Source organism: Somniosus microcephalus, chromosome 1 (genome assembly GCF_052327205.1).
Source record: "Somniosus microcephalus isolate GS21.2 chromosome 1, FLI_Smic_1.0, whole genome shotgun sequence".
NCBI lineage: Eukaryota > Metazoa > Chordata > Chondrichthyes > Squaliformes > Somniosidae > Somniosus > Somniosus microcephalus.
The window spans coordinates 383,963,599-383,983,582 of NC_140987.1; positions in this window are offsets into that span (position 1 = coordinate 383,963,599).

Genomic DNA, 19,984 nt, shown 5'->3' on the forward strand with positions numbered 1-19,984 from the left:
CGGCTGCAGAGCATTCTGAAGGGGGAGGGTGAACAGTCAGAGGTCGTGGTTCACATTGGGACCAATGACATGGGTAGAAAGCGGGATGAGGTCCTGCAGCAAGAATTTAGGGAGCTAGGTAGCAGATGAAAGAGCAGGACCTCAAAGGTTGTAATCTCTGGATTACTCCCGGTGCCACGTGCTAGTGAGTATAGGAATAGGAGGATAGAGCAGATGAATGCGTGGCTAAAGAGTTGGTGCAGGAGGGAGGGCTTTAGTTTCCTGGATCACTGGGCCTGCTTCTGGGGAAGGTGGGACTTGTACAAGTCGGACGGGTTGCACCTGAACCAGAACGGGACAATTATCCTTGCGGGGAGGTTTGCTAGCACTGTTCGGGGGTGTTTAAACTAAAATGGCAGGGGGTTGGGAACCTGAGCAGGGAGACAGAGGAAAGGGAAACAAGGAAAAAAGCAAAAGATAGGAAGGAGAAAAACAAAAGTGGCAGTCAGAGAAATCAACAGTTTAAATCAAATGTGGCCACAGTGAATAATAATTCTAATAGGTCTAAGAGCGTTAAAAAAACAAGCCTGAAGGCTTTGGCCTAGAAATTGAGTGGGCTTAGCGCCCATTTTGCGGCGCTAGAGGGCATTGCGCTGGACTTACAGCCGGTTTTGAAATTGACTAGGGCCCAACATCGGCGTTACACCGGTAGCGCTGCGCCGGCACCGATGATGTCATCGGTGTGCGCAGCGTCCCGGTTGCCGTGGTGACGGGCCCCAGCGCCGAAATTCAGTTGCGGCCGCCTCGCCCGTGGCAGCCGCAACTAAGACTCTGGCAACAGAGTCTTACACGACTTTGCGCCGGCGCATAAAGGTGGAGCGGCGGCCGGCCGCTTTCCCGCCGGCCGCCTGCCCGCACCTCCCTCCCCGGACTCCCCCACCCCCCCCCCCCGCGGAACAGATGCTTCTCGGCTGCGAGCCCGGCACTTCCCCGAGGTGCCGGGCTCATTTTTGTGGCGATTTAACCGGCCAGCGGGCGGGTGCAGGCAGCTCCTCCTTAACTGAAGGAGGAGGCCTGCACTTCCCGAGCCTGCCGCACCGCATCGGGCGCCGCAGCGCCGGAATAGCGCCGCAATGCGGCGCGTAGCACCAGTTTTCAGGCGCAAACAGCCTTCAGTAGCGCCGGCAGCCGTTTGGGCGTGGTGCTACTGAATTTTTGGCGCGCACAGCGCGACTTAGCACCGGCGCTAAATTTCTGGCGTTAAGCCCCGGCGCAGCGCAAACTCAATTTCTAGGCCTTTGTGTCTTAATGCGAGGAGCATTCGTAATGAGGTGGATGAATTGGCTGCGCAAATAGAGGTAAACGAATATGATTTGGTTGGGATTACGGAAACGTGGCTCAAGGATGGCCAAGGCTGGGAACTCAACATCCAGGAGTATTCGATATTCAGGAAAGATAGGCGAAAAGGAAAGGGAGGTGGGGTAGCATTACTGGTTAAAGAAGGGATTAATACAATTGTAAGGAAGGATATTAGCTCTGATGATGTGGAATCTGTATGGGTAGAACTGAGAAATACCAAGGGGCAGAAAATGTTAGTGGGAGTGGTATATAGATCTCCAAACAGTCAGGCAGAGGTTGGGGATGGCATTAAAAGGGAAATTAAAGAAGCGTGCAATAAGGGCACAGCAGTCCTCATGGGTGACTTTAATCTACATATAGATTGGGCTAACCAAATTAGTAACAATACTGTGGAGGAGGAATTCCTGGAGTGTTTACGGGATGGTTTCCTGGACCAATATGTCGAGGAACCAACCAGAGATCTTAGACTGGGTATTATGTAACGAGAAAGGATTAATTAGCAATCTTGTTGTACGAGGCCCCTTGGTTCGGAGCGATCATAATATGATCGAATTCTTCATTAAGATGGAGAATGAAGTAGTTGACTCAGAGACTAGGGTCCTAAATTTAAATAAAGGAAATTACGATGGTCTGAGGCACGAGTTGGGTAGGATTGATTGGGGAATGTCACTCAAATGGTTGATGGTGGATAGGCAATGGCAAACATTCAAAGACCAAATGGATGAGCTACAGAATTTGTTCATCCCAGTTTGGCATAAAAATAAAACAAAAAAGGTGACTCAACCGTGGCTAACAAGGGAAATTAGGGATAGCATAAGATCCAAGGAGAGGACATATAAATTGGCCAGAAAAAGCAATAATCCTGAGGATTGGGAGCAGTTTAGGATTCAACAAAGGAGGACAAAGGGATTAATTAAGAAGGGGAAAATAGAATATGAGAGTAGGCTAGCAGGGAACATAAAAACTGACTGTAAAAGCTTTGATAGATATGTGAAAAGAAAAAGATTGGTGAATGTAATGTATATACCTTTAAGGGGGGGACTATGTTTTACAGCTCATGTATACCGGCAGTGACCACACCTGTATATAACACTGAGTAGTAATCTGTACAGATCAGTTGCAGTGTGAGCCACGTTGAGTAAACACCTGTTGTACCGTTCTCCGCAGTCTGTGTCTTCTTATACACAGACGTAACATTGGCGATGAGGCAGGTTCGAAACTGCCTGCAACTCTGCATCACCTCCTGGGGATTCGTTCCTGGAGATCAGTGGATTGGAGGTCAAGGCCAGAGACTCGGGCGTCGACCACGGGCAACCGCCCAGTCATCCAGCAGAGACTCGAGAATTGCGGGGGAGGCTGCCGAGAGCCAGGCTTGGCTTTCCAGTCGAGGTGGTCCAGCGAAACGGGCTGGCAACAGGTAGTGCGCAGACCCTTCCCGGACAGCGGCGAGCTAGAGCCCAACCGAGCGGCACAGCAAAGGGCCGAGCAGCGTCGACGGGGGAGAGAGAGAGAGGGCAGAGCGCACAGGGCGCAGCCGGTGTTCCGGAGCCGAGCAGCGTCAGAGAGAGGGAGAGAGAGACGCGCGGAAACCCGCGAGGCGCCGCCATTGCCATGAGGACCGCCGAGAGCGGTGTTGGCAGCAGCGCAGGAGAAGCGCACAAAACCTACAGGGCGCTGCCATTGCCACGAGAACCGCCGGGAGCGGCGTTGGCAGCAGCGGTGGAGGAAGGAAAGCGCGGGAGACGCCATTTTAAGCCATTGGGAGACGCCATTTTAAACCACACCCAAAATGCCGACGAGTGGCAGTATCACCGCATTTGACAATGAAGTCGAAGATTGTACTACATGTGTGGAACGAATAGAGGTGTACTGCAAGGCAAATGGGGTGTCAGATGACAAGAAAGCGTCAGTATTGTTAAATTTAATGGGTGCAAAGACGTATGGTTTATTACGAAATCTAGTAACCCCAACGAAGCCAATGGAAAAGAGTTTTGAAGACATAGTAACGATACTAAAGGAACATTTAAACCCCACGCCGCTGCTGATAGCAGAAAGATTCAAGTTTCACAAACGGAACCAGCATAAGGATGAAAGCAATGCTGATTATTTAACAGAACTGCGCAAACTATCGAAACACTGCCAGTTTGGAGCGGGACTGGCAGATACCTTAAGGGACAAGTTTGTGTGTGGGCTTCAAAGTGAAGGAACCCAGAAACGGCTTTTATCTGAAAAGGACCTTACATTGAAAAAGGCTTTCAGCATTGCGGTATCATATGAAGCAGCAGCACGGGGCGCTGCAGAAATACAACAGGGACTGCAAGAATATGGCACAAACGAAATGTCATATGGAACAGAGAAGTGCTATCGCTGCGGCAGAACAACACACGACCAGAATGATTGCTGGTTCAAAGACAAAGTGTGCAGACAGTGTGGAAAAGTAGGACACATAGCACGAGTCTGCAGGTCGGGAAAGAAAACCAGCAATAAGAAACCGACCAAAGGAAAGTACAAGAAGGTACATAAGATAACGGAGAATAGTTCAGACGAACAAAAGAGTGATAACGACTCCGAAAGCAGGGAACTGAGTTGTCTGAAACTACATAATGTGATCACAATGGAGGACCACCGAACCATTTGGGTCACTCTCAAGATAGCAGGAGTCCAGGTAAAGATGGAATTGGACACAGGATCAGCCCTAACAGTCATAAACTGACGGGACTACGAGCGGCTATTCTCACATATGCCCTTGAGAGATACAAAGATTGTCTTGAAGACGTACACGGGGCAAAAAGTCTACCCCAAAGGAAAAATAAGGGTGAACGTTATATATAACAGCAATGAAACATCAAAAATTGACCTATATGTATTGCCAGATGGAGGACCACCACTACTAGGACGTGAATGGATCCGGAAGATACAGCTAGATTGGCATTCCATACAGGCACTGACTGTGGCTGACAAAAAGGATGACGACGTCACACCTGGGCGACTGTCAAAGATCCTAACTGACGCGAAAGAAGTGTTCCAGCAAGGACTCGGGACACTAAACGGCATGACAGCGACGAATAAAATTGAAGAAAACGCAAGCCCAAAATTTTTTAAGGCCAGACCGGTACCTTATGCGATCCGCCCAGCCGTCGAAGCAGAGCTGGAGAGTCTGGAACGTTCAGGTGTACTGTCCCAGGTAGACTGGAGCGACTGGGCTACACCCATCGTCCCTGTGATGAAAAAGTCGTTGAGCAGCACGCCTGGGGAACCAAGGAAGGTTCGCATCTGTGGGGACTTTAAGGTAACAGTGAACCCGGTCCTTCACACAGTACAATATCCACTTCCGCGGATTGAAGATATTTTCGCCTCGCTATCTGGAGGGAAACGCTTCACTAAGATTGCTCTGGCCCAGGCGTACCTGCAAATGGAGGTAGAAGAAGCATCAAAAAAATACATCACAATCAGCACCCATAAAGGTCTCTACCAATACAACCGGCTGGTATTCGGGGTAGCATCAGCTCCGGCTATTTGGCAGAGGGCAATGGAACAAGTCCTGCAAGGGATCCCAGGGACCCAGTGTTATTTGGACGACATCCTGGTCACGGGCGAAAATGACAGTGAGAACCTTGCCAACCTGGAGCAGGTGCTCACTAGATTGCAGGAACATGGGCTCCGAGCTAACTGCCCCAAATGCGAGTTTTTTAGAAAACAGATCTCGTATTGTGGCCACGTTATCGATAAAGAGGGGTTACATAAGTCCCCAGAGATGATTGAGGCAGTAGTCAAGGCTCCAGCACCGGAAAATGTGTCACAACTGAGGTCGTTCCTCGGGCTGGTAAACTACTACCATAAGTTCTTGCCAAATTTGTCTACAATACTACACCTACTGAACACCCTACTGCAAACTGGGGTGCCATGGAAGTGGAGTGACGAATGTAGACGAGCTTTCCAGAAGAGCAAAACACTAATCACATCGAAAGAGGTATTGGCCCATTACAACCCGGCATTACCAATTCGGTTGGCATGTGATGCGTCACCCTATGGCATTGGAGCGGTGCTGTCGCACAAATTCTGGGACGGCTCAGAGAGGCCAATAGCCTTTGCGTCACGATCACTAACCTCAGCCGAGCGTAACTACACCCAGATTGACAGGGAGGCCCTCAGCCTAGTGTGGGGAGTGAAAAAGTTCAATCACTATCTGCACGGGCAGAAGTTCACCTTGCTGACTGACCACCAACCACTTATCTCCATCTTTAATCCAAAGAAGGGTGTTCCGGTGATGACTGCGCAACGGCTACAAAGATGGTCCCTTTTTCTAGGGGCGCACCAATATGAAATCGAGTATAAGGGCACGAAACAGCATGCAACCGCTGATGGGCTATCACGCCTGCCACTGCCTACTGCGGAGGAAGCACCAGCAGTGGATCCTGTCGAAATATTTCATTCGACTATAATTGAATGCTTGCCAGTAACTAACGCTGTTATAGAGAAGGAGACCCGAAATGACCCGACACTGTCTCGGGTATATGATTTGACGGTGAAGGGATGGCCAGCACATGGCGACTCACTGTTGCCAGAATTCTCATCCAGAAGAGAACAGCTGTCAGTATGCCAGGGGACCTTGATGTGTGGATCCCGAGTGGTAATTCCACCCAAGTTAAGGGAGAGAGTGCTCAATGAGCTTCACGAAGGTCATCTGGGAGGGGTGAAAATGAAAAGCTATGCTAGGGCTTATGTGTGGTGGCCGGGGATCGATCAGCAAATCGAGGACCTGACAAAGAGCTGCTCAGGATGCCAGAAGGTCCAAAATGCACCACCACATGCCCCTCTACACCCATGGGAGTGGCCCTCAACTCCATGGCAACGGGTGCATATTGATTTTGCTGGTCCATTCATGGACTCAATGTTTTTAATATCCGTGGATGCGCACTCAAAATGGCCTGAGGTTATCAAAATGTCCTCCACCACCACGGAGAAAACTATTGCAGTCCTATGGACCATTTTTGCCAGGAACGGCTTGCCAGAGCAGATTTGCTCTGATAACGGACCACAGTTTGTGTGCGAAGAGTTTCGAAGATTTATGAAAAGGAATGGGGTAAGGCATTATACATCCGCCCCGTATCATCCAGCCACAAATGGATTGGCTGAAAGGTTTGTACAAACCTTTAAGAAGGCAATAAAGGCTATGTACAATGACAACATTCCGCTGCAGCACAAGGTGGACAAATTCCTGTTCGCCAACCGGAATGCGACACATGCAGTCACCAACCAGGCGCCAGCCATGCTGTTCTTTAACTGAAGGTTAAGATCTCGCCTGGATTTGCTCAGACCAAATGTACGAAGAGATGTTGAGAGTAAGCAATTCCAGCACATCCATGAGAAGCCAACAAGGAGCTTCAATGTAGGGCAACCAGTCTTGGCCCGCGACTACCGAACAAAAACATGGCAGCCATGAACGATATGCACACGGCAGGGCCCACTAATGTACACAGTGGACGTTGGGGAGAGCATCGTGAGACGCCATGCTGACCAGATCCTAGAGTCACAGGAACAAGTCAACCCCATGCCTCGCCCATACGTACCTGGTGATGAACCCGACGTACAGGTCGCATCTACCTCAGAAACAGTAGCATCGGAAGCTGATGAACCAACCGACGACAGGGGGCCAGAATCGCCTCCGCACCAAGAGCAAGACACTCGGGAAAGGCGCTATCCAGAAAGGATCAGGAAGCCTCCCCAAAGACTGAATATATAAATAGACTATTTTCAGCTAATGTTGCATGTTAAAAGTGTTAATTGTAATTAGTTTGATATTTAATTGTTAAATGAGTGTTATGGTACTGTTAATCTAAAAGGGGAGGAATTGTAATGTATATACCTTTAAGGGGGGGGCTATGTTTTACAGCTCATGTATACTGCAGTACCGGCAGTGACCACACCTGTATATAACACTGAGTAGTAATCTGTACAGATCAGTTGCAGTGTGAGCCACGTTGAGTAAACACCTGATGTACCGTTCTCCGCAGTCTGTGTCTTCTTATACACGGACGTAACAGTGAAGTCAAGCGTAGGTCTCTTGCAGTCAGAATCAGGGGAATTTATAATGGGGAACAAAGAAATGGCAGACCAACTAAATACATATTTTGGTTGTCTTCACAAAGGAGGACACAAATAACCTCCCAGAGATGCCGGGGAGCATAGGGTCTGATGAAAGGTGGAACTGAAAGAAATCAGTATTTGTAGGGAAATGGTGTTAGGGAAATTGATGGGCCGATAAATCCCCAGAGCCTGATAATCTACATCCTAGGGTACTTAAGGAAGTGGCCCTAGAAATAGTAGATGCATTGCTGATCATCTTCCAACATTCGATGGAATCTGGAACAGTACCCATAGATTGGAGGGTAGCTAATGTTACCCCACTATTCAAAAAAGGTGGTAGAGAGAAAACGGGGAATTACAGACCGGTAAGTCTGACATCGGTTGTGGGGAAAATGCTAGAGTCCATTATAAAAGATGTAATAGCAGAGCACTTGGAAAACAGTGACAGGATCGGACAAAGTCAACATGGATTCACAAAAGGTAAATTGCGCTTGACTAATCTACTGGAATTTTTTGAGGAGGTAACTGGTAAAATAGATAAGGGAGAACCAGTGGATGTGGTGTCCTTGGACTTTCAGAAGGCCTTCGATAAGGTCCCGCATAAGAGATTAGCGTGTAAAGTTAAGGCACATGGGATTGGCGGCAAGGTATTGACTTGGATAGAGAACTGGTTGGCAGACAGAAAGCAAAGAGTTGGAATAAACGGATCTTTTTCCGAACGGCAGGCAATGACTAGTGGGGTACCGCAGGGATCGGTCCTTGGACCCCAGCTATTCACAATATATATAAATGACCTGGAAAATTTGCAGACGACACAAAGCTGGGTGGGCGTGTGTGCTGTGAGGAGGATGTCGAGAAACTCCAGGATGATTTGGACATGTTGGATGATTGGGCAGAAACATGGCAGATGCAATATAACGTGGATAAATGTGAGTTTATCCACTTTGGTGGCAAAAACAGGAAGGCAGATTATTATCTAAATGGCAATAGATTGGGAGAAGGGGAAGTGCAACAAGACCTGGATATCCTTGTGCACCAGTCGCTGAAGGTAAGCATGCAGGTGCAGCAGGTGTTTAAGAAGGCAAATGGTATGTTGGCCTTCGTAGCGAGAGGGTTTGAGTACAGGAACAAGGATGTCTTGCTGCAGTTGTACAGGGCCTTGGTGAGACCACATCTTGAGTATTGTGTGCAGTTTTGGTCGCCTTATCTGAGGAAGGATGTTCTTGCCATGGAAGGAGTTCAGCGAAGATTCATCAGGCTGATACTTGGGATGGCAGGAATGACGTATGAGGAGAGATTGTGTCGATTGGACTTGTACTCGCTGGAGTTTAGAAGAATGAGAGGGGATCTCATTGAAACTTATAAAATTCTGACAGGACTGGACAGACTATATGCAGGAAGGATGTTCCCGATGGTTGGGGAGTCCAGAACCAGGGGACACAGTCTAAGGATAAAGGCTAGGCTATTTAGGACAGAAATTAGGAGGAATTTCTTCACCCAGAGATTGGTGAACCTGTGGACCTCTCTACCACAGAAGGCGGTGGAGGCCAATTCATTAAATATATTCAAGAAGGAGTTGGATATATTTCTTAAGGCTAAAGGGATCCAGGGGTATGGGGAGAAAGCAGGGACCGGATACTGAATTTGGATGATCAGCCATGATCGCATTGAATGGCGGAGCAGACTCGAGGGGCCGAATGGCCTACTCCTGCTCCTATCTTCTATGTTTCTATGTTTCTATGTCTCATGTTTGGTACAGTTTGTTGGTAGGTGAGTTATTGTGGGTGGGGGTCGTGCATTGAGCAGTGTGTGAGGCTAGTGAGCAGTTGGAAGGAGACGGCTTTTGAAGATGCATTCACTGATCTTGACCAGTGGTCTGAGGTCATGAAGCTTCTTTAGGCACTGGAGCCAGGTGGTGGGGGTGACAATGCTGGCAGTGATGGCCTCGGTGATGTCCCATATCGTTCTTTTTGGAGGGCCTCCTGGCTGTGGGTAGAGGACCTCTCTGTAGTGTCCGTGTGTAGATAAAGACACTGAAGACAGGAGTTGGTTCATAGGTATTTAATAAGCAAGTCTCGGGGGGGGGGGGGTTCTAAAGGATATACACAATACACAGGCTTATATAGCCCAAGTGGCAATTACCGGCATTACGCACACCTGGGGCTCTTAAAGGCACATACACCACAATTCCTCCCCTTCTAGCTAACTAGTACATCATATTTTAAGTAATTATTAATTACATGTTATATGCAAAATAATATACATTGCTGTATTAATTAATTATAAGTTAGTCTCTCAGGAGGCTTCCTGACTCGGTCCGGATAACGCCTCGGGGGTGTAGTAGTTTCTGGTGGTGTAGTAGGTTCTTCTGGCAAGGCTGATTCGGCTTGAAGGCCAGTGTCGGGTTCATCGGGTTCCAGTATCACCGGATCGGAGGTAGATATGGGTATCTCTACTTCATCGTTAGATGTATAGCGTGGTGGTGTAGGTTGTCCCTTTTCGGATGACTTGATGATTTGGTCAGCATGGCGCCTTATTATGCTTTCTCCGATGTCCACGGTATACATCAGTGGTCCTAGTCGTGTGCAGATAGTTCCAGGCTGCCATTTCTCGGTACGGTAGTCCCGGGCCAAAACCGGTTGGCCTATCTGGAAGGCCCTAGTTGGCCTTTCATTCATGCCCTGAAACTGCCAGTTCTCCACGTCCCTTCGGATGTTGGGCTTGACCAAATCCAGCCGGCATCTTAGGTTTCTATTGTAGAACATCATGGCGGGAGTTTGGTTTGTAACCATATGTGTTGCATTCCTATATGCAAATAAGAAGTTATCCACCTTGTGCTGAAGTTCTTTGTCTTCATTACCCATGGCCTTTATGGCCTTCTTAAAGGTCTGGACAAACCTTTCAGCCAATCCATTGGTGGCGGGATGGTATGGGGCGGACGTGTAGTGCTTTACCCCATTGTTCTTTAAGAACTTTCTGAATTCTTCGGACACAAATTGCGGTCCATTATCAGAACATATCTGTTCCGGCAGCCCATTCCTGGCAAATATGGTCCTTAATACTGTGATGGTTTTTTCCGTGGTGGTGGAGGACATCTTTATTACCTCCGACCACTTGGAGTGTGCATCAACTGCGATTAAGAACATCGAGTCCATAAATGCACCAGCAAAGTCGATGTGCACCCTTTGCCAGGGAGATGAGGGCCACTCCCATGGATGTAGAGGGGCCTGTGGCGGAGCATTTTGGACCTTCTGGCATCCTAGGCAGCTCTTGGTCATGTCTTCGATGTCTCCATCGATTCCTGGCCACCATACAAACGCCCTAGCTAGGTTCTTCATTTTCACTCCACCCAGGTGCCCCTCGTGAAGCTCCTTTAGCACTTTATCCTGGAGTTTGGGTGGAATCACCACTCTGGATCCACACATCAAGGTTCCTCGGCACACTGACAGCTGTTCTCTTCTTTGCGAGAATGCTGGCAACAGTGGTTCGCCATGTGCTGGCCATCCCTTCATTGTTAAATCGTAGACCCGTGAGAGAGTAGGGTCATTTCTGGTCTCCCTTTCAATGGCTGAATTTGTCACCGGTAGACATTCCACTATGGTAGAGTGGAATATCTCTACTGGGTCTACTGTAGGTGCCTCTTCTATCGTTGGCAACGGCAGGCGCGATAAACCGTCAGCATTCCCATGCTGTTTTGACCCTTTGTATTCAATGTTGTATTGGTGTGCCCCTAGAAAAAGGGACCACCTCTGCAGTCTTTGTGCCGTCATAATGGGGACACCTTTCTTAGGGTTGAATATGGAGATGAGGGGTTGATGGTCAGTCAGCAAGGTAAATTTTTGTCCGTGTAGGTAATGGTTGAATTTTCTTCACTCCCCATACCAGGCTGAGTGCTTCCCTGTCTATCTGGGAATAGTTACGCTCAGCTGAGTTCAATGAGCGTGACGCAAAAGCTATCGGCCGTTCCGAGCCATCAGGGAATCTATGGGACAATACCGCTCCTATGCCGTAAGGGGATGCATCGCACGCTAGTCTGATTGGTAGTGATGGGTTGTAATGAGCCAAAACTTTCTCGGATGTGATTAAGTCTTTACATTTATGGAAGGCACGTTTACAGTCTTCGTTCCATTTCCAAATCACTCCTGTGTGTAGAAGATCATTAAGAGGGTATAGAATAGTTGATAAGTTTGGTAAAAATTTATGATAGTAATTTATTAATCCCAGGAATGACCTCAATTGTGAAACATTTTCAGGTGCTGGGGCTTTTATAACTGCTTCAATTTTTTCAGGTGACTTATGCAACCCTTCCTTATTAATTATGTGGCCACAATATGATGTCTGATTTTGGAAAAATTCGCACTTGGGGCGATTTGCTCGTAGGCCCCGTTCTTTCAGCCTAGTGAGCACCTGCTCCAAATTGGCAAGGTGCTCGTTGTCGTTTTCTCCTGTTATAAGGATGTCGTCTAGGTAACACTGAGTCCCCGGAATCCCTTGCAGGACTTGCTCCATAGCTCTTTGCCAGATAGCTGGAGCTGATGCTACTCCAAAAACCAGTCAATTGTACTGGTACAGGCCTTTGTTTGTGTTTATTGTGAGAAACTTTTTAGAGGTCTCCTCAACCTCCATCTGTAGATATGCCTGTGCCAAGTCAATTTTTGTGAAACGTTTTCCTCCGGATAGTGAGGCGAAAATATCTTCTATCCTCGCATTTGTGTAAACCTTTTCTGTTAGATTGATCCTGTCTCAGCTCATTTGTTGACCATGGTTTCTTAACTGCACAAGTGGAGCCTTTGCCATTTAGGGGAAGGTACTGGCTTTGTATTGTATCAAATACTTTGAACAGGTTTACCCATTAACAGATCAGCCCAGTTTATTGTGGTCAATTCATTTCTTATCCATTCAAAGTTTGCCTTAATTAAATTTAAAATCTTGATTTGTGACTCTCACTTCTCCCTCTCAAACATAATATCAAATTCAATCACATTGTTCAGTTCCATTCGCAACTCCTCAGATAATGAAGTAATCCGTGCTTGCATGCAGCAAGACCTGGACAACATTCAGGCTTGGGCTGATAAGTGGCAAATAACCTTTGTGCCACACAAGTGCCAGGCATTGACTGTCTCCAACAAGAGAGAGTCTAACCACCTCCCCTTGACATTCAACGGGATTACTATCAGCGAATCCCCCGCCATCAACATCCTGGGAGGTCATCATTGACCAGAAACTTAACTGTACCAGCCACATAAATACTGTGGCAACAAGAGCAGGTCAGAGGCTGGGTATTCTGTGGCAAGTGTCTCACCTCCTAACTCCCCAAAGCCTTTCCACCATCTACAAGGCACAAGTCAGGAGTGTGATGGAATACTCTCCACTTGTCTTGATGAGTGCAGCTCCAACAATACTCAAGAAGCTCAACACCATCCAGGACAAAGCAGCCCACTTGATTGGCACCCTATCCACCACCTTAAACATTCACTCCCTCCACAACCGGCGTACCATTGCTGCAGTGTGTACCATCTACAAGATGCACTGCAGCAACTTGCCAAGGCTTCTTCAGCAGCACCTACCCAACCCGCGACCTCTTCCACCTAGAAGGACAAGGGCAGCAGGCGTACGGGAACATCACCACCTCCAAGTTCCCCTCCAAGTCACACACCATGCTGACTTGGAAATATATTGTCATTCCTTCATCGTTGCTGGGTCAAAATCCTGGAGCTCCCTACCTAACAGCACTGTGGGAGTACCTTCACCATACAGACTACAGTGGTTCATGAAGGCGGCTCACCACCACCTTCTCAAGGGCAATTAGGAATGCGCAATAAATGCTGGCCTTGCCCACATCCCCTAAAATGAGTAAATAAAAATGGTCACTATTTGCAAGTTGCTCCCTTAATAAGGCCCGAGGCCCAACTGTAAGCCAGCCTCGGGCCACTCGGTTGGATCACCCGCTCCATGCACGATGCCCATTTCAGGCCCAACAACGGGCCAAAAAGAATTTCCACCCCACAGTTTTCCTCTATAGATTTCACAGGTACAGTATTGATATGTACAAATTATACAGGTATAAAATTACTTCTGCAGATTATGCAAATAACATATCCTCATGCATTTTATCTATATATATAAAACAGTATGTCTCTCTGTCTGTCTGTCTCTCTGTCTCACTGTCTCTCTGTCTGTCTGTCTGGCTATACAATCAAAAGTTATAGAGCGTACCTACACATATGTTATATCAAAAGAAAGCTCATCATTAGGGGACTCTTGTAGGTGTATTTACTTTTTGGTCAGACAAAAATTGTGCCGACGGTATCCAAAAAACGTTCAAAATTCCGCTCATTATCCGCTCATTTGCATCGAGTGGGGCGGGTTCATTGTGTGTGCGGGCGGGCCATCCTACAGTTGAGTGACGTGATGATTGACCAATCCTACAGTTCAGCGACCTGATGGTTGACCAATCGGTGCGTGTGTGGGCGGGCCTTATCGTTCTGAAATGAGGTGAGTGGCCGCCATCTTGATTCCAAACTCTTCGTTTCTTTTTCCCACTTTCTGCGTGTTTCTTTTCAAATCTACATTTCCAGCAAAAAAAAAGTTGCTTTTAAAACACAAATTGTTTTAAAAAAAAGTTAATTAATTTGTAAATCTTTTCTCTAACCTCTATAATTTTCCTACCTTTCACCGTTTTTCCAGGCCTGGAAGCCTGGGCCTCTGTTGCCCAGCCACGCCCGAGCTAGGCACCTCCCGTCGCGATCAACAAAAGGCCCACGATCGTCGCCATCTTTGTGAAGGCTGGAGGGGGCAGGCCTGAGCCGAGCGTCGCCATCTTAGTAAAGGCGGGCGGGGCGGGAGTCAGCACACACGTCAACTTCTGCCCGGAGTGCGACTTGAGTCCGGCCGGGCCTCACGCGGTAGGTTGCGCGGCGGCGTCTCTCTCTCTGGTCTTGAAGCCGGCTCGGCCGGGGGGCGGGGCTTGGGAGGGCGGAGCTCGGGAGAGCGGGAGCGCGGGGCTCAGGGAGGCGGGGCACGGGAGAGCGGGAGCGTGGGGCTCGGGGAGGCGGGGCGCGGGAGAGCGTGGGGCTCGGGGGGGCGGGGCTCGGGAGAGCGGGAGCATGGGGCTCGGGAGCGCGGGTCTCGGGAGAGCGGGAGCGCGGGGCTCGGGGAGGCGGGGCTTGGGAGAGCATGGGGCTCGGGAGCTCGGGAGCGCGGGAGCGGCCACTCACCCTCTATCTCTCTTTCCCTCTGTCTCTCTCCCCTCCCCCTCCCTCCTCCCTCCCCCCTCCCCCCCTCCCCCTCCCCCTTCCCCTCCCCCTCCCTCTCCCTACCCCTCCCCCCTCCCTCCCCCCTCCCTCTCCCTACCCCCCTCCCTCCCTCTCCCTCTTCCCCTCCCCCCTTCCCCCTCCCCCCTACCCCCCTTCCCCTCCCCCCTCCCCCTCCCCCCTACCCCCTTCCCCTCCCCCCTCCGCCCTCCCCCCTACCCCCCTTCCCCTTCCCCTCCCCCTCCCCCTCCCCCCCTACCCCCTACCCCCTTCCCCCTACCCCTCCTACCCTTCCCCCCTTCCCCCCACCCCCCTTCCCCCCTACCCCCCCTTCCCCCCAGTCGCTCTCTCTCTTCCCCCCAGTCGCTCTCTCTCTTTCCCCCAGTCGCTCTCTCTCTCTCTCTTCCAACAACAACATGCCTTCAAAAATCCCTCGGCACCGCCGGGCACTTCAGCTAGTTGAATTATATGATAGCACTGGAGGAATAATATTATTTAAACTAAGTTTCTTGCATGTTAGATTAAAGCTAGGTATAGTTTTCAACTAGTTGCAATTCCTTTGAGTGTTACAACTGCTGGAATAGACAGTGACCGGGTGCCTTTAGAACCCATCAGCTACGAAAACAGCCCATGACCACTACGCTTTAACCCTTTCATCCCAAGTAACAATGTAAGGCTGGACACTAACAGGTGCAAGGAGAGTCAGAGACACTCCCTAAGCACCAGGTAAGTAGGAGATACATGTCACCTCTAAGCATTCTGTGAGTTAATGCCTCTGCTCAAGGGTTTCATCTTGTTTACACTCTTGACTCTTTCATATGAAGTAAATTAATTGTCAAATCTAACAGCGCAGTTACAATCTGAATGTTGCAAAGTTGCCTTCATCCCTATTCCCTTGATTAGTTAATTAAATCATAAGGTTACAGCGCATAACATTATTTTACTCTTGCTCATTGCTGCCATACTGTGACAGATCAGTAATTAACACTGCTGTGATTAAAAGCAGCCCAATGTCTTGCTTATTAACATGGATTCGCTCATTATTGATAGAGCCCTTGCAGTTTGTTGTCAGAATGAATGCTAACTTGTTCTGACTGTGGATTTGGGCCTGTTGATGCATATCGCGTTATACCTATTTGTGTGTATATGGAGAGAGCATCTGAACGCTGCGTTATATCTAACAGACAGCTGCTGCTGCAACCAGCTCCCATATGTTTGTGAAAGTAAGTGTCCCCAAAGATGGCATTAAGCAGAAGTGATTACCCAGACAGCGTCAGGAACATATTAACAGGCAATTACCCTGCACAGGGACTATGCCTTTGAAGTCTCGTCTTATTGTACACATTAAAAATGTATGACTCAATAGCTATAGATGCACATCTCAGCTTTTTGGGACTCTGGAATTTGCTGTTTACAAGTATAGAGATTACACGTAATGATCAGCAAAGATTATGGCCAAAGAACAGAGCTATTCAGAATTGGGCCCATCACTTGGGCCAGATCAGAACTGAACTTCACCTGTGAAACTCTCCTTTAAGAGAATGGTCATGCAATATTTTCCTATTTTCAACAGAATCTTCTAAATTTTAAGAGATTTTCCATTGCCCTGTAAGCATCTGACAGTGACAACATCATAGCAGCACTATAGTCCATTTAGGAGGAGACAGCAACTTTCTGTTTTATATATATATATATGGGGGTGAAATTGGGTGCCTTTGCACCTCTTGTTAACGCCGTCAGGGGGCGCTAACGAGGCACAAATGGCTTTGCGACCGGACGTAGCGTTGACATTGACTCCCGCCATATTCGGCGGGAGTTTTGTGGCAGCGTTACGGCATTGCGCCCCAATCTCCTTCGCCCGGAGATCATGACATCATCGCTGTGCGCATCGCCCCGGTAGTGTCCCGGACCCGAAATTGACTTACGCCCCCTGCAGCAGCGCCAATCGAAAACACCGACAGCTGCAGGAGGCGTACGTTGGTCAGCCGGCCGCTTCGGGGTGATGATTAAAAGTGAGGTGGCCGAGGTAAGTAAAAATAAAACTTACCTTTGTTGTTCCAGGTTTTTTCGCAGGTTCCTGCCCACGATCGATCAACCCGGCACTCTGCTTGAGTGCTGGGCTGATTGCGCGGGATCGCGGCTGCCTTGGTGGTCCAGGTAGGTACTTTTTCTATTGCTGAGCCTGCAGTGATGACCCTTCCCTTTAAAGGAGTGACGGAGCCTTTGAATGTGGCAGTACTGCACGGCCCAGTGTGCAGCGCTGCTGAAGTCCCTGCCCCGCTCTCCGACGTTAGCGCCCTAAGAAGGAAGTGGAGCATTTGATTTAGTGCTCCACTTCCCTCTTGGGGTGCTAAAACTCAATTTTGCGGTCGCTGGCAGTAATTAGGAGGAAAAGTTTAAGAGGCGGGTTTTAAGGAGGCTCTTAAAGGAGGAAAGGGAGTTGCAGAGGTTTAGTCAGGAAATTCCAGTGAGGTATAGATGGCAGACAATAGGCCAGGAGCGATCTGAAGGGATTGTAGGGCTGGAGCAGGTTACAGAAATAGTCACAGCCAAGGCAATGAAGAAATTTAAACACAAGGACCATCAGCCATTGTAGGTCAGCAACAGGTGATGGGTGAGCGGGACTTGATGCGGGATAGGATATGAGCAGCAGAGTTTTAGATGAGTTGAAGTTTACAGATAGTGAAGGTAGATTTCTGGCCAGGAAAGCATTGAAATAGTCAAGTCTGGAGGTGTCTAAGGCATAGATGAGTGTTTCAGCAGCACATGGGGTGAGGCAGGGGCGGAGACGGGTGATATTACAGAGGTGCAAGTAGGTGGACTTTGTGATGGAGAGGATATGGGATCGGAAGTTCAGCTCAGAGTCGAATAGGATACCCAAGTTGCGAACAGTAATTGAATCCTTGAATGAGTGGCCCAGCTGATGTGACTATCAGAGAAACTTGTGATATTTGTTAGGCCTGTTATTAACATCCATTGTCAAACATTGGGAAAGAGTGGGATATAGAGAATATACTCTGAGGATGATTGACACCCGTGTACATCAGTGCAATAATGAGGGAATGCTGCACTGTTGGAGGTGACGTCTTTCGGATGAGATTTTAAGCCAAGAACCCATCTGGCCTGTCAAATGGATGTAAAAGATCACATGGTACTATTTGAAGAATATCTCCTAGTATCTGGCCAATATTTATCTCTCAACCAGCATTACTAAAAGCAGATTATCTGGTCATTTATCTCATATTGCTATTTGTTGGACCTTACTGTGCACAGTTTAGCTGCCATGTTTCCCTACATTACAACAGTGACTACACTTATTGGCTGTGAAGTGCTTTGGGATGTCTTGAGGTTGTGAAAGGCATTACATAATTGCAAGTTCTTTCTTTCTTACTTCTCACCCTGTGCCTGTGACTGGTGCTCTCGGTATTACCTTGTGCTATTGGTACTTCTGGTGGTTTCTTCAGCTGAAGACTTTCAATTTGGTTTGATGGGATAGTGTAAGGATCAGCGACACTCCACCTTGGTGAAGTAAGAGCATGCAGGGCAGATGGCTGGTCTGAGTTCAATTTTTTGTGCTCCCCTTTATAGATCATTGGTGGTCAACATCCGCTCACTACTGTCAGTGATCTGCTTGAGGACAGGTCAGAGAACATTTCCTTCATTGTTGTCTGCATCCTTTCTCCAAGGCTGTCAAATGTTGACTGCATAGTTCTTACTCCCAAAACAAGCGCTCTACTCGGAGCTCCGGCACGGCAAGAGAGCCCCAGGTGGGCAGAGGAAATGCTTCAAGGACACCCTCAAAGCCTCCTGAAAAAGTGTAACATCCCCACCGACACCTGGGAATCCCTGGCCCAAGACCGCACAAAGTGGAGGAGAAGCAGCTGGGAAGGCGCCGAACACCTCGAGTCTCTTCGCCGGGGGCAAGCGGAAGCCAAGCGCAGGCAGCGCAAGGAGCGCACGTTAACCCAAGCACCCCACCCACCCGCCCCTTCAACCACCATCTGCCCCACCTGTGACAGAGACTGTAGGTCCCACATTGGACTAATCAGTCACCTGCGAACTCATTTTTAATGTGGAAGCAAGTCATCCTCGGTTCCGAGGGACTGCCTAAGAAGAAGAAAAAGGCATGGTTCTTCGATAATAGACCTCATGTAAGTCAAAACATTTTGAAGCAATGGACCCTATGCTAAGTCAGTTGATTTCAGCTCTAGTAACAATTGAAGCTTTACAGTTGGCCTCCATGCCTTTAGGCAATGGAAAAATCAGCCCAAGTCTTACTCTTGAAAGCTCTTCAGTCTACGCCCCCCCCCTTCCATTGCTAGTCCTTTTTCCCACTCCAAAGACATTCCCTGCCATTGAGGGTTTCTTTATTTCCTTGCACTGTCTCTTGTTGCTCAGTCAGTAATCGAACAGTCATGCGTACTATTTTACTTTTCAGTGAAGTATCAGTAAAAATATAAATTGAATAATTCTTCACTATTTTAATTGTAAAGGAAGGTTTTCTGAAATATGAATGTCTTCCTGATGTTATTAGCTTCAATTTGCTATGGGCAACAGATTATAGGAATAATAAATGTCATGCTAAAATGACACAGGGGGCGAGATGTGAAACTTAGGCTGGAAACAGTAAAGTGCATCATCTTTACAGGAAAGTAATCCCTTCACAGAATAAGCAGGTAAACCATTAACTTAGCAGTGGATAGACTGGTTGTGGATTAAAAATAATTCTAAGGATTTCTGGTCACTGAAGTGGAATCAGCTGTCTAAGTGTCCAGATAAAGTGTCAGACCAACATAACTGCAGCTTGAGGTTGGAACTCATCTTCTTGGTGAGGATGAGCCAGAAAAGAATGCAGACTATGAAGCAGCCCATGTGTGAGATGTATTGCATATATTGGATCTGTGGGCATTCATTCCTCAAGGAACTTAATTGAGAAATTTCAGGATTCCATTGCCTGCTGTGTGACAAGTGTTAGCAAACAAAACACAAGGAAGTTGAGTTTGCATTTGGCTCAATTATACCTCTGATAGATCCTCTACTCTGGTAAGTGCTCTAATTGCAAAGCTGCCTTTTGTAATTCACAACTAATAATAACAGCGAATTAGCACCTTGTGTTTTTCTAAATGATGAAGACAGTGCAAACAGCTGCTGAGAGCCATGAAGGGAATGGCATCACACGAGGCAGGAGATGGGGATGACCAAGAGGCAAACCCTCTTTCTCAGGTCTCTAGTGTAATATATAGAGTCTGCAGATTTGCACAGAGAGGGCTAGGAACTATGATGAAGTTGTGGCGGAGCCACTGAAT